This window comes from Parambassis ranga, unplaced genomic scaffold, assembly GCF_900634625.1.
Source record: "Parambassis ranga unplaced genomic scaffold, fParRan2.1 scaffold_21_arrow_ctg1, whole genome shotgun sequence".
NCBI lineage: Eukaryota > Metazoa > Chordata > Actinopteri > Ambassidae > Parambassis > Parambassis ranga.
The window spans coordinates 4,612,273-4,627,285 of NW_021144767.1; the positions used below are offsets into that span (position 1 = coordinate 4,612,273).

The following is a 15,013-nucleotide window of genomic DNA, read 5'->3' on the forward strand; positions in this document are numbered from 1 at the left end:
GTATTATTACACTGCATCTTACAAAAGATAAAAGATGATATTTATTTCAGAAGAGACTGATTATTCTGTGCATCAGACAGAGTGATGAGCAGCAGAGGCAGAGGATGAGGAGCCGCTCTTTAGAGGACACTGAGGTGGCTCTTAAAGAGCCGCTGTGGTTTGAGGAGCCGCGGACACTTCAAGCTCTCTCTCCGTGGATGCAGCGGGCCAGCTGGATGTCTTTGGGCGTGATGGTGAGCCTCTTGGCGTGGATGGCGCACAGGTTGGTGTCCTCGAACAGGCCGACCAGGTGCTGGCCTCCTGCAGAGCCATGACAGCGGAGCTCTGGAAGTAGTCAGCTCCATGTTTGATTATTCTAGATGCTTTAAGGCTGTGAACCCCTCACTGCACACTTTAAACTCCGTTCTCTCTGTTTAAACACTGTCAGAGTTCAAACCTTCGGAGGAAATAAGTCCAGTATTACAGAATGAAACCAAAGATCAAACCTGTTTTCAGCAGCATTCTGCATTCTGGAGATGGACTGACACTGGTCTACGGACTATCCGGACCAGAACTCAATGAGCTGTAAGAGAAAAACAAGGTGAGAGGTGAACTGGTTATAGGCTATGACAGATGGTGGTTGTCAGCATTCCTCGTTAGTATAGTGGATAGTATCTCCGCCTGTCACGCGGAAGACCGGGGTTCGATTCCCCGACGGGGAGGAAGACCGATGATACTGACCCTGTACATTGCTGCTGCAATAGAAAACATTTCCCAGTTTGTGATAAATAAAGTATTTGTTCTGTTCGTCTTGTGTCTTGTGAGCTTTAGATTATATTTTTTCTTGGGCTCTGTGCTCTAAGTGTCTTAAAAATATGTGGTTTCCTTTATTTACAGTGGTGCATGTCATGTGACTTTACTTATGCAACATGTATGATAATGTTCTGTCTCCTCTCATTTCCAGACTGTCTGGAGGACACACAGAGTGGACATGGGTCACAGAGTGCTGCTGCTGTTTGTGTCTCTGCAGCATGGGCAGCTGCTCCTGCTCCACTCGTCACCGGCTGATTGTTCACACCTGTGATCAGTCATCAGCCAATCCTGCTGCAGCTTCCATCTAGTATATGTGTCCAATGGAAGCTGAGCAACATGTCAGCTACACACATAGAAACACTACACATAGTTTGTCATATAAATAACATGGATTGAATCATGTTGTACAGTCAATGGAAACAAAAAGCACTGAGAGTGGTGCTGGTAGTGCAGCAGTGGATGGAGGCTGAAGTGCTGCCACCTAGTGTCAATATTTGGTATTAACTCTGACTACATATTCCACCTTTAACTCTCTGCCATATATACTGTGCCATGTGTGAAGTGATAATAACATGTGAATGTGAATTTATTGTAAAGAACTTTACTTATTATCCCTGTTATAAGTGAGCAGTGTGTGTGTGTGTGTGTGTGTTTGATGGAGTGTGTAATGTCTGCTCAGTGTTACTGATGCTGCTGTGTGTGATCTGAAAACTGATCAAACTGTGATGTGTCTGATGCTGACAGAAGAATCAGAGGTCAGACAGTCGGATCCTCCTCTGTGACACCTTTAACATCATATCAGAAATCTCTGTCTGCTTCTGGTACATGCAGCTGATCACCAGCAGGGGGCTCACTGCTTTGCTGTCACTCGGGGCCTGTTCTGTCTGCCACTGGGATATGATGAGGTGAACTTCAGAGTTTGAATAGATTTCATTTGTCATGTGCTCAAATAAAGGAGACTCACTGAAGTCACAGTTTAGTGTTTTAATACTTATACACACTTATTTGAAGCTGCTATCAACTTGATGAGTCTTCCTGTTGAAGCACGAGGCAGGACGTGTGTCAGAACATCCATGAACTGAGTAGATTAAGAGGAAAAGCTGATGTGTCACAGCTGCTGGTTGTGTTCTTTAGTGTCTCCATCTTGATGAAATGAGGCGTTTTACTTCCTCCAAGTAGAGTGGACCTGGCTCACAGAGTGCTGCTGCTGTCTCTGTCTCTCTGTGAGCAGCATGTTAAACAGCAGGCTCTGAATAGTGACGTCATGATGTCACAGTCACATCAGTCTAATCTCCCAATCGGAGAGAGAGCTGTCATCAACAGCAGGAAGTGCAGGAAGCTCATGGTGTGCAGGCCTCTGATGTGTGGAGGCTGTCGGCTTGTAGCAGCCAACAAGAAGGGAGTTTGTAAAAGTTCTCTGTAACTTTAGATGTGAGGATTCAGAAAGAACTTAGATCAGATATGTGCAGCACTTGTGCAACAGATACTCCAACAGTGACAGCTCTTCTGAAGAAAGCCTGAGGAGCTGAGACCTGGATGAGACACTGATACAGCTTTGCTCTGCTGACAGGAAGGATGAAGGCTGACCACACACACACACACTGACACACACAGACACACACGCACATACAGAAACACACACATAACACCATTTAAAACTGCTGCAATACAAACACTAATAACTCCAACTCAATATTTTGGATAAACTTTGACATGACAGATATAAAATAATGCCTGAGCCTCCCAACTTGTAACATAACTTGTCTCTCTCTCTCCCCCGCTCCCTCCCTTTCTCTCTCTCCCTCTCTCCTCTCTCTCTCCCTCCCCCCCCTCCCTCCCTTTCTCTCTCCTCCCCCCTCTCTCCCTCCCTTTCTCTCTCTCTCCTCTCTCCCTCTCTCCCCCCCTCTCTCTCTCCCTCTCTCCCCCCCTCTCTCTCTCCCTCTCTCCTCCCTTTCTCTCTCTCCCCCCTCTCTCTCTCTCTCTCTCCTCTCCCTCTCTCTCCCTCCCTCCCTCTCTCTCTCTCTCCCTCTCTCCCCCCCCTCTCTCCCTCCCTTTCTCTCTCTCCCTCTCTCTCTCCCTCTCACTCTCTCTCTCCCCCCCTCTCTCCCTCCCTTTCTATCTCTCCCTCTCCTCTCTCTCCCTCCCTCCCTCCCTCCCTCTCTCTCTCTCCCTCTTGCTCTCTCCTCTCTCCCTCTCTCTCCCTCTCTCCCCCCCTCTCCTCTCTCTCCCCCCCCTCTCTCCCTCCCTTTCTATCTCTCCCTCTCCTCTCTCTCCCTCCCTCTCTCCCTCCCTCTCCCCCCCCCTCTCTCTCTCTCTCTCCTCTCTCTCTCTCTTCCTCTCTCTCCTCTCTCTCCCTCTCTCTCTCCTCCTCTCTCTCTCTCCCTCCCTCTTGCTCTCTCCTCTCCCTCCCTCCCTCTCTCTCTCTCTCTCCCTCTCTCTCTCTCCTGTCTCTCTCTCCTCCTCCTCTCCCTCTTGCTCTCTCCTCTCTCTCTCCTCCCTCTCTCTCCTCTCTCCCTCTCTCTCTCTCCTCTCTCTTTCTCCCTCTCTCTCCCTCTCTCTCTCTCCTCTCTCTTTCTCCCTCTCTCTCCCTCTCTCTCCCTCCCTCTTGCTCTCTCCTCTCCCTCCCTCCCTCTCTCTCTCTCTCTCCTGTCTCTCCCCTCCCTCTCTCTCCCTCCCTCTTGCTCTCTCTCCTCCCTCCCTCCCTCTCTCTCTCTCTCTCCTGTCTCTCCCTCCCTCTCTCTCTCTCCCTCTTGCTCTCTCCTCTCTCTCTCTCCCTCCCTCTCTCTCTCTCCCTCTCTCTTTCTCTCTCTCCCCCCTCTCTCTCTCTCCCTTCCTCTCCAGCCTCATCTCCTCCGTTATCAATTGTCAGGTCTTACCTCTCGTAAGCTGATGGAGGGTCTGACCGTCGTTCGCGCCACACGGTTTTTATATCAGGTCCAAGGGTCCAATCAGATGTCCCCTTCAGTGACCGTGCACCTGGCTGTCATAGGACGGACTGTCAGTCAGTCAGTCAAATGTCAGCTATGTTGGTCAGTTTGTAACTGGTATCTTTATTGGTTAAGAAAAGGCCGGTCATTATTCAAAATAATAAGTGTACTCAGTAACAAATTGTGATGTTAAAAATAGCGAAATACATTATTTTGTTACATCTGGTCTCAGTCTAGTTCTGTAGGCTGCACAACCACAGGAAGACTGCTGACTTGACAGTTGCCCAAAAGACGACCATTGACACCTTGCACAAGGAGGGCAAGACACAAAGAGGCTGGCTGTTCACAGAGCTCTGTCCAAGCACATTAACAGAGAGGGAAGGGGAGTACAAGCAAGAGGGAGTACAAAGTGTTCTGCCCAAACAGGGACTTGAACCCTGGACCCTCAGATTAAAAGTCTGATGCTTCCAATACTTCACTAGTACACTTCATGTAGTGCAGTGAGTCCTGATTGACTTGCAATTGACTCTTTATACACGGGGGATTAGCTCAAATGGTAGAGCGCTTGCTTAGCTTGCGAGAGGTAGCAGGATCGATGCCCGCATCCTCCAGCCTGCATTTTAAGAGGGAGGGTGTAGCTGGATGGATGAGGATGGATGGATAATGTAGTGGACGCCCACCCAGCAGATCAAGTCCCAGAGGTTACAGCATCATTTATTAGCTGAGTTTCCCTCAGGGAAGCTGCTGTTTACAAGCTGTTTACAGAGAGAAGCAAGAAAACAACAGTCAGCATCATCTTCCATAAAAACACATGACAATAACATGTGAGACAGAGAGTTTATGATTAGTGCTCCCCCTGCTGGTTAGGACATATGATGACATTTTAAATGTACCAGTCAAAAGTCACTCAGTGGTTTGTCTTTGTTTTTATGACTTTCTACATTGTAGATTCATCCTGAAGACATCAGAGCTATGAAGGAACACATGTGGAATGATGTAGTGAACACAAAGTGTTAAACCAAGCAGAATATGTTTGATGTTTGACATTCTTCCAAGCAGCCAGCTTTTGCTTTGATGACAGCTTTGCACACTCTTTGCATTCTCTCAATCTGAACTGAACCACCAATGCTGTGCAATGCTGACATCTAGTGGTGGAATCGCAGGCTGCAGCCTCCTCATTCCAAAATCAATCCCTCCTCCACATAAAGTCAGAAGTTCTAAATGTGAGTCATTAAATGAGAGGTTCCAGCAGAAACGTCCAAACATCTGAAGAGAAGCTGAGAAGCCTGAGATACAGGGGCTGCAAGCTGAGCTTCAACTGTTCCTGTTTAGACAATAAGAACAGATCATCACTGTCTTTTAAAATGTTCTGATCAAATCACATTAGTTTGTATATTTATATTACACACAGAGCTGTTGTTTCAGTCACATTCATTTGTTATGTGTACAGTGGGTGCAGGAAGTATTCAGACCCCCTTAAATGTTTCACTTTGTTATATTGCAGCCATTTGCTAAAATCATCGAAGTTCATTTTTCCTCATTAATGTCCACACAGCTCCCCATACTGACAGAAACACACAGAGTTGTTGACATGTTTGCAGATGTATTAAAAAGACAAAGTGAACTAGAAAAAGCATTTCCTGAAGAAAATGCAAGTTTGATTGCAGAAGCTGAAGCATTGCTTTGAACGCTTATTTGAACGATTGCTTTGAACTCTTTGAGAATATGAAATCTGCACGTAACAGCTAAATTAATCTGAATATTATCTGAAGCAGTCATAAAACAGCTGAATTAATTTGAACAGGAGCTGAATAATTGCTTTGAACAGCAGGTGAATTGTCTGATCTTGGAATAATAGCTGAGGCTTAGGGAGACTAAATGATTTTGATGTAGATATGTAGCAAACAGCTCCATAGCAATGAATATGGCACATATCATGCGTAATGATGGATAAAGACTACAAATATGGCTGCTTTGTATGCCAGTTCTGTGTGTCAGGCTGTCACCATGGTAACAGCCCTGCCTGCCTAATTAAGCCCTCTTTAAGACACCTGTGTGGTTCTCCTTTTACTCCTCTCAGGCAGATCCCATGTATTTTAATGGGGGTTGCACCCTCCGAACAACGTCTCGGTGTCTCCAAACCGAAGACTTTAGACAAAAAATAAGAACACCGTCAGAATCCCAAGAAGTTGCTCTACAACTGGTACGATTTTTATGTCTGGGATGTCGAAGATGTGGAGATGGCGGCGAGTTAGAAAATATGGCAGCTCTGCTTCTCTGTTTTTGGTTTTACATTATGTCTTAATGGAAGAATTACCGGCACTCCCCCCGAACAGCTCGATCTACAGGCAAAACTGTTTGGTGTTGAGTTTTAAGAGTGACACCATCAGAACCCAGACCATTTTTCCTTCGAACTGGTGGCCAAATTATCCCTGTCAGATAAAAGGTGCAGACATGGCAGCAGGATAGAAACGCAGAAACTGGTTTAATTTTTTTCCCTCCCGCACTCTAAGCGATGACATCACCCACTCTGCCTTTGAAGTCTCCACGCAATACACACTAATGTTAAACTCAGAGGAGACCCCAAAACCACTTGGTATAAAACTGTTAACCATTTGAAAACTAGAAACAGGAGAACTCTGAAAAGTAATAGCTGAAAAGAGCAGAAGAAGCTGAACATTTTGATCTTTGAATGGTTTCTGTAGCTGAAAGTATGCAGGCGCTGAAAACTTTTAAAAGTTGAAGACTCTGAAGGGCTCTCTCATAGACTTCAATGTTAAATTAATTTTATAAAACGCTTAATATTTTAAAAACTATAAATAGCTGAACTCTGAAAAGTAATAGCTGAAAAGACCTGAAAAAGCTGAACATTTTGATCTTTGAATGGTTTCTGTAGCTGAAAGTATGCCAACGCTGAAAGCTTTTAAAAGTTGAAAAATCTCTCATAGACTTCAATGTTAAATTAATTTTATAAAACGCTTAATATTTTAAAAACTATAAATAGCTGAAAAAAACTAAAAGTTGACCCATCATGTCCTCAATAAGCTGAACATTTTGACATTTGAACGGTTTCAATAGCACAAAGTATGCCCAAGATACGCTGAGCCAAAAAGTGTACGGAAGAAAATATAATAATAAAAATAAAGAAGTAGAAGAACTAAAGTTTGATTGCTCTGCAATCAAACTAATAAAGACGTAGAAGAACAAGAGTTTGATTGCCTAGCAACGGCAATCAAACTAATAAAGACGTAGAATAACAATAGTTTGATTGCTTTGCAGCAATCAAACTAATAATGTGTAACACATATATGAACATCAAGCTGATCATGTCATGCTAAACTGAGTCCTTGGAAGAGCAGAAGCTGTGAACAGGCTTCATGGAGCATTGGTAGCGCGCCTGACTTCAGGTCAGAAGGTTGCATGTTCAAATCATGTCAGGGTCACTGGTTTTATGTAATTTAGTCCTCTTTCTGTTCACACCAGGTCCACTAGAGCTCTCAGACTCCTCCACTGCACTGAATTCTGGGTAGTTTTCACTTGAAGCAGAATGTCGGCTTTCTCCTGTGTTTTCTGGTTAAATTACTGCACATTCAGGGAAAATAGAGTTAGAGTTAAACAGAGCAAAAAATCCTGAGTTATTGATCTGCGTTCGTTTAGAGAGCCGCAGAGAGCAAGTGTGAAAACACCCTAAATTTGAATCTTAAGTGGGACCAACACTCCCCCGAGTAGCTTCTTCAGAATTCAGGAGTAACAGTCAGTATTCTGGCAAGTCAGCAGTCCAGAAGGGAAGGTAACATCAACAGTGGCTCAGTGGTAGAGCAGGGTTGTGTCCTTTACCCACATTGCCTCCAAAACATTTCCCTTCTTAAATTAAAGTATTATTAAAGTATTTTTTTTTAAAAAAAGTGAGCATAACAGAGGTTACAGCATCACTGAGTTTCCCCTCAGGGAAGCTGCTTTTTACTGCCACCCCTGGATATATGCAGTCCAGTGCAGAGAGGCAGGCTCTGTTCTGTACAATGGAGAAACCAAACAACTACTCCAAAAACTGGCCTTCAATGTTTGTCAAAGTTTGTCTTCAAACAAGATGCTTATGTTTAAGGCAAAAGCTGTGACAGAAACAAGTTCTTCTTCAAAGATGGTTTGTCAATCCATTGTGCTCTGAACGTGTGGGTTCGAATCCCATCCTCGTCGTGTTGTGTTTTAAGTTCAACAGTAAAAACTATGGACAGAGCTTCCGAGACATCGCCCATTTGTTTCTGAAGAGCCGCTTTGAAGCTCGGTGGGAGGCTCTGGGACACTCTGATCACCGCTGTGAAGTATACAAGGTTATTTACGCAATGACATGATACAGACCATGTATGTATTTGATTATATAAGCTTACACTTAGAGAAAAACACATCTATAACTCTTATAGAGAGTTAGGGAGGAACTCTGATGCGGTGAAGGCCGAAGCACTAGGAGGTACGGATGTAACATAATTCATCCAACATAGAAGGGACAAAGGGTTTCATAGTCATAAATATGTTAGACCAATTATGATAATTAGTAGGTGGAGATAAAGGGGCAACATGTCCCAATATGGGAATACCTACGAGGGTCTTGAAGAACTGTTTATCTATTATGCAAATGTACCTCAACTTTCAATAAAACGAGCCTGTGTCCAGGGGAGGGGCAGAACACTTATGGACGGGAGTGAAGCAGACTGAAAGGCCTGTGTTCACTGAGTGTTCTCCCTTTTGCAAAAGGTGAAACTACAAAACCCAGGGTATTTTCTTTCACTCAATGTTCTGAATACAGGAGACGGAATCTGACAATCCGGGGTGACCAGGGAAGGTCACGACAATTTGGTGGCCCGTACGGGGATAAAAGGTAATTATATTTTTCTCAGATCCGTCAATTGAACACAGGGGTTGATTACGAACAGACAGAGGACATGTGGCGCGCCAACAATAAGGTAAGCAGACCTTTTATATCTGCATTGACTACTCTAAAGTGTAACGTGTCCCGAGTCTTAGTAGTAATCTGTCTGTAAAAGCAAAAAGAACATTGACTGAATGAATTTAACTGTATGTGAATGAATATGACTACAGTGAAATAACCGTAAGTGAATGTATATGACTACGGTAAATGAGTAATAACTACAGCTGTTTAAGAGATAAGTAAATAATGCCTGCAGAGGAATAATGCCTGCAGAGGAATAATGCCTGCAGAGGAATAATGCCTGCAGAGGGATAATGCCTGCAGAGGAATAATGCCTGCAGAGGAATAAGAGAAAAAGGGGTAGCAGAAAATCCTGAGTGTGGCGACTCCACCGGTGCTCTGACGAGGGGCCGGAAAAGCTGGGTTTGAGTCCCGGGGCTTGAGGAACCCTAAATCACTACATAAAGAGAGAGGAAAAGGAACAACAGGCAAACACATGGTATGGATGTTGGAAAGACTGGAAACTGAAACAACGACCGCACTAGTTAGGCGGAAGTTGTAGTAAGTCTGCAGGCTTCCAAATTACAGATGTATAAGATTCTGGTGTCGTGGAAGAGAGGCTAGTCTCAAATCCACTGGACTGAGTACTAGGGACATAGCGTGCCATATTTCTCAGTCGGCCGGAATCCAGACAGTGCAGGGCACTGATTTATGACTGTGAGCCTCTCTAAAAGAGAGACGGCAAGAACAGATGAACTGTGAGTAGTCGGACTGGCTACAAGAACAGAGGAAAGTCCTGTGAGTTCAAAAGCACCCCTTACTGAGACACACAGCTGAGAGTGAAGCTGTAACACACACACATACTGAGCGCTCATATTATGGGTAATGCATGAATGAGAAATGTGGATGAGTGCCAGGGACGTGTGAGCTGAAGCAGCAGCACTGCTGGAAACCTAACTGGTGCTAACGTAAAGCAGTGGTCTGTTGAAGTAGGTTCACTCATGAACTGGATTAGTTGTTTTTTCTGATGTGTACACAGTTTGGTAGAAGATATAGAAACATTGTAACTGCAGTTTTGTAAATTTGAATTTAAACTATAGTTTTGTAATTCCTACGTGACCACGAGATTAAGACTTTAATGACTGATGACATGGACTTAAGTGTGCACAGAGACATGACTGACGATGGGTGGGGTCCGCACAGCCCACTAAAGACGGTAGAAGAACAGCTGACGGTCTTAGGCGACATACTGAACCAGACTTATGACTCTAAGACTGCAGCGGCAGAAGTGATTCTTATAAAGGATGCTGTAGATAAGTTGTTGGCAGAAAGACGTTGTGAAAGTTGATGGTGAAAGATAGAGGAAGTTTGCAGAAGGAGTTTTGGAGAAAAGAGGGAGAAGCGAGGTAAGACAGAGAGAGGGCCAAGGAAAGTGCAGAGCAGTGTGGTTGGACTAAGAGAGGAAAATTTAGAAAGGAGCAGGAGAAGGCGGAGGAGCGAAGAACTCAGTGGGCGAGATGGGCTTTGGTATGTCAGGGTGTAAATCACCTCATGACAGGAAAGCCCAAACCAAAGAAAGGGAAAACAGAAAAGAGTAGCGACCCTTCCCCCTACACACAATCTAATATACTGCCCTTTATATCCTTTGCCTAGTGGAGCAGCCTGCCCCACCTTAAAATGGGATCTGAAACAGAGTCCATGAGAATATATTAATCAAAGCAAAGACGCATGGATTCAGAGGGTGTGGTACAGGACCGCCGTCCTAAACGGGGTCCCAGAGAACGTGAAAAATGCCATGGAAAGTAAACTAGACATGGCAGATTGTGATTCCAATGTGTGGGAGAGACATCTAAGATAAGATAAAACTTTATTATTCTCGAAGGAAAATTCTTGTGCCAGAGGAATCAAGTTACATTAAATGCAGTTAAGTACAGAGTATGAGTGTATAAGTGTCACTATAATCCAAATCAGAGTATAGTACGCAGTATGGGGACAATATATGATACATGGATTTTTAGTGCATCATTTGACTCGTGCCCAGGATGCAGCACACACACAAAGTAAGGATGTACAGGAATTATAGACTCAATTATTAGAAATGCAACTGGCTGAGGCCAGACAAAAAGCTAATGACAAAAAGAAAGACAAAACTAATAAAGTCACGGTGGCCACTGAGGGCTCCACTACACCACCTGACACACCTTGGGTGCCACAGCTATTTTATCCTAATTATGATCAGCCGCCCACAGGGTCATACAGGGGCAAGGGACCAGGGAGGGGCAGCTGGGGAGGCCGGCGCAGAAGGGGTAGACCGCCTAGGGGACAGCTGAGGGGAGACTTCAGTCGTGACCGCTGCTACTACTGTGAGGAGCTCGGACACTGGATAAAGGACTGTCCATACATTATGGGGCAGTACAGCTGAGAGGGACAGCACAGTCGAGGGCGTACAAAGGGCTTCTTTCCGCCCTGCTGGAGCTCCATGGAAGGGGCAGTTTTCTGTTTCCGGCTGGGAACAGGGAGGGGATAACATCTCCCGACAATGACACTCCCCACAGAGCAGCTCTGATGACATTGTTACGGTAGATCCGATGTTGTCTATGCGAGTAGAAGATGAGACACTGCCTTTTCTGGTAGACACAGGGGCCACCTGTTCTACTCTGATTCATACATCTTCTAAGAAACTGTCAAATGACTCTATCACAGTGATGGGCTTCTCTGGGGAGAAACAGACTCTGCCTATAATCACTCCAATGACTGCTCAGCTGGGACATCAGACTGTGTTACATTGTTTTGTATATTCACCCACAGTGCCTCTGGATATACTGGGAAAGGACTTGCTGATTAAGCTTGGAGCATCTATTTTATGCAGCCCTGACGGGTTGACAGTGACACTGCCGGACGGCACCATGTTCCACTGTAATGCCTCTGACACAGGTGGACAGTATCTTGTGAGACCTGTAGCTGACCCTTGTGCGGACATCTACTGGGGTCTGTTACATGCAGAAACGCCACACGACCCAGGAATCCTCTCTGCCTACCTGCAGTGGAAGCCCTGGATAGCCCAGCTCGAGCCACATGTCACTCCCCCTGACCCCCCTCATGTGACTTTGTTTTATGACGGCAAACTGATTGGTATCATGATAACTTCACATGCTCCATAGAGGAGAAAAACTGGTTGATTTTAGTCCGAGATATTTTTGTGGCATCTGAGGGCGTAGCAGCTGGTGTGGATCTCACACTAGAACAACAGGCTTGGTACATGATCAGTGACGAAGGGCATTCCCACGTCTCATTAGCTGTACATCCAAAACATCAGGCAAAAGAATTAGGTGGCATGGTTAAACGTGCCATAGCTCAAACAGATTGGCAACCTACACCTACATGTTTCAGCTACTAACACTGTTACATTAGCACACGAACAGCTTGCCAGATATCATGGAAGAGAAAAAAGAGATCACCCTCTTGCTCAGGCCTTGATTAATGACTTACCGACACATTTATGGGCAGAGGGTCCCACTGATGTAGGCTTAGTGAACTGTGAGCCTGTGACATTCCGGGTTTACACATCTGAACCTTTGTGAATTAGATTTGGCTAATGCTTTCTTTTGTCTTCCTCTGGCTCATGAATGTAGAGATATTTTTACACTACGTTGCAAACTACACTGGTCTCATACAGCCACTTAGAGACCTAGTTAGAGAACATGGCATGTGTAATTTAACAGCCCACCTAAATTGGACACAGGAAGCTGAACGCTCTAGTATTGAACTGAAACCATCTTTGGCTACAGCAGCAGAACTAGCCACACCAGACTACACTTTACCATTCTATTTAGATGTCTCTGGAACGGATACCTGTGCAAACGGCATCCTGTTCCAGAGAAAAGGGGGAGAGAGAGTAATACTGAAAAAAGACACCCTCAGTGCACACAACATGCAGCAGGAATAGCTAAGCTAATTCAGAAAACTGAACACATGGTCATGGGACACCAGCTGTATGTACTCACAACACATAGTGTAGTCGCATATGTAAACTCAGAGACACTCACACTCACCTCACTGAGACAAAGGAGGTTGAGCAAGATTTTAGAAGCACCAAACATCACCTTCACACATGATGGTATAAACATGGCAGAGCAGATAGAAGCTGGAGAGCCACATACATGTGCAGAGAGGGTAACCAGAGAAGAAAAAGTCAGAATGGATTTACAGGCCACACCACTAACAGAGGCTAGAAATCTGTTCACAGACGGGTGCTGTTTCAGACATGACACAGAAGGACTCAGAGCAGCATACGCAGTTGTTGAAGACACACGGGAAGAGATGAGAACCCTGAAAGCATAAAGACTGGAGGGACAGCAGTCAGCACAGAGAGCAGAGGTGAGAGCAGTGATTGAAGCACTCAAAATAGGGGAAGGACAACACATCAATGTTTTCACTGATTCAGCATATGCAGCAGGAGCAGTACATGTGGAGTTGGGCCAGTGGCTGAGAGTAGGATTTCTGACTGCAGATAACAAACCCATAAAACATGAGGCAGAAATGAGAGAACTTGCAGAAGTCCTGTTGTTGCCTAGCAAGGTAGCTGTATTAAAATGCAAAGGTCATGGAACAGGCGCTGACAGGATCACCAGAGGAAATAATGCAGCAGATCAGGCAGCAAAGCAGGCAGCAGGCTATGTTGAACAGATGATTTTGATGTGTTCAGAAACGGACTTACCTCCCCCTGTTGACTGGAATGACTTAACACAACTACAACACAAAGCCTCTCCACAGGAAAAGACTTTGTGGGAAGCGAGGGGGGCAACTGACACAGGAGGAGTATGGAGGATGGACGACCCATACTGCCACCTGGATTGAGACAAACTGCCATGGAAGAAGCACATGGGGTAGGCCATGTGGGGTGTAGTGACAAACTGTCATTAAATTTCTGATTAACACCTACATTCCTAGACATGGTTTTCCTGAAAAAAATCAGATCTGACAATGGAACACATTTCAAAAATAAAGACCTCCAGCAGGTGGAGGCTATGTTGGGACTGAAGCATGCTTTTGGTACTGTTTATCATTCACAGTCTCAAGGAAAGGTGGAAAGGATGAATCAAACCTAAAACAAAAATTGGCTAAAATCTGTGCACAGACCAAATTTATATGGGTTCAAGTATTATCTATTGTATTGATGTTCTGGTAATAACGCCATATAATCTACACCTTATGAGCTTCTTACAGGTCGATAGTTTCCTGGACCAGCTGGCCGGCTGACACTGAAAGAGTATGTATTATGATATTAACATAAACCATAATGAATTTAAAGCTTTGGTGTTAGTATGTAGCCGAGTGGGTACTCCTGAGGGTCATCAAAAGGAAGTGGTCGGAGCCAAGGTGGACAGGTCCCTATCAGGTGACGGAACGCACCTCACACGCGGTTCGGCTGAGAGGAAAGGGGGACACCTGGTTCCACTGGAGCCAGTGCACAGCTGCAGAGGAGCCTCAATGATCTCTACAGGACGTCCACGCTGATCTGAGGGCGCAGAAGTCTGAATCGGCTGATTCAGATACGGATCCTGTCACAAAAGGGGCAGAATAATCCCCTGACAGGAATCCAGGATCCCGGGTAGTCTAACCCCAGGGATCCGAAGAAAGAAGACACATCCTGAGGACGAGAGGACCAGAGAACCAGGCGGGGCGCTGGACGATGAGGCAGACGGACAGGAACACATACATGAACTGATAAAACACAATTTTGAACATTCTTACTGTAGGACAATTTTCATTACATTTGAGCTGTTAGGAGTATCTGGGGGCGGGAACGGTGAAAGACCGACCGATTAAAATACCCCCACATACTATGGTGTATAACATGTTTTTGTTTTCTTGTTGGGATAACCATATTAGGGTTGTTCATAATTTTTTGATCTATTGGTTACACTGCGAGTTCCCTGGACAGAGGTATAAAACTACATATTCATTTTTATATTAATCTTTATACTGTTATACTTGTTACTTATATTATTTTATTATCCTATTGGTTATAATCATGGTTGTGGTTCTATTCCTCCTGACGGTCTATGTGTTGCTACAGATAGGTCAACACACTGTACTATCTGATCCATGCACTAACTCCACTAATACTTCCCGAAACACAGAATGGCACATGGTTCCTTGTCTGTGCTTTGTAGGTCATGACCCCTGTTGGAAGGTGGGATTTTGGCAAACACATAGTCTGCCTAATACAACCACCTCCACAATCCCAGAGAGTTCAGCAGTGCAGGGGAGCTTAGTGACAGGTAAGAATAATGCTAATTCAGGAGGGGTTGTTATTGTATCAGGAACAGAAGGATTGTCTACTGATAAATGGTTTCAGGTTGCTACA

The 15,013-nt window shown here is 44.9% G+C and overlaps 1 non-coding gene across 1 annotated transcript; it reads left to right on the top strand.

Moving 5' to 3' along the window:
- The first annotated feature begins 629 nt into the window (after positions 1 to 629).
- Positions 630 to 701, top strand: trnad-guc (transfer RNA aspartic acid (anticodon GUC)). Its single transcript has one exon. It is a non-coding gene; the product is annotated as a tRNA-Asp (tRNA).
- The last annotated feature ends 14,312 nt before the right edge of the window (positions 702 to 15,013 follow it).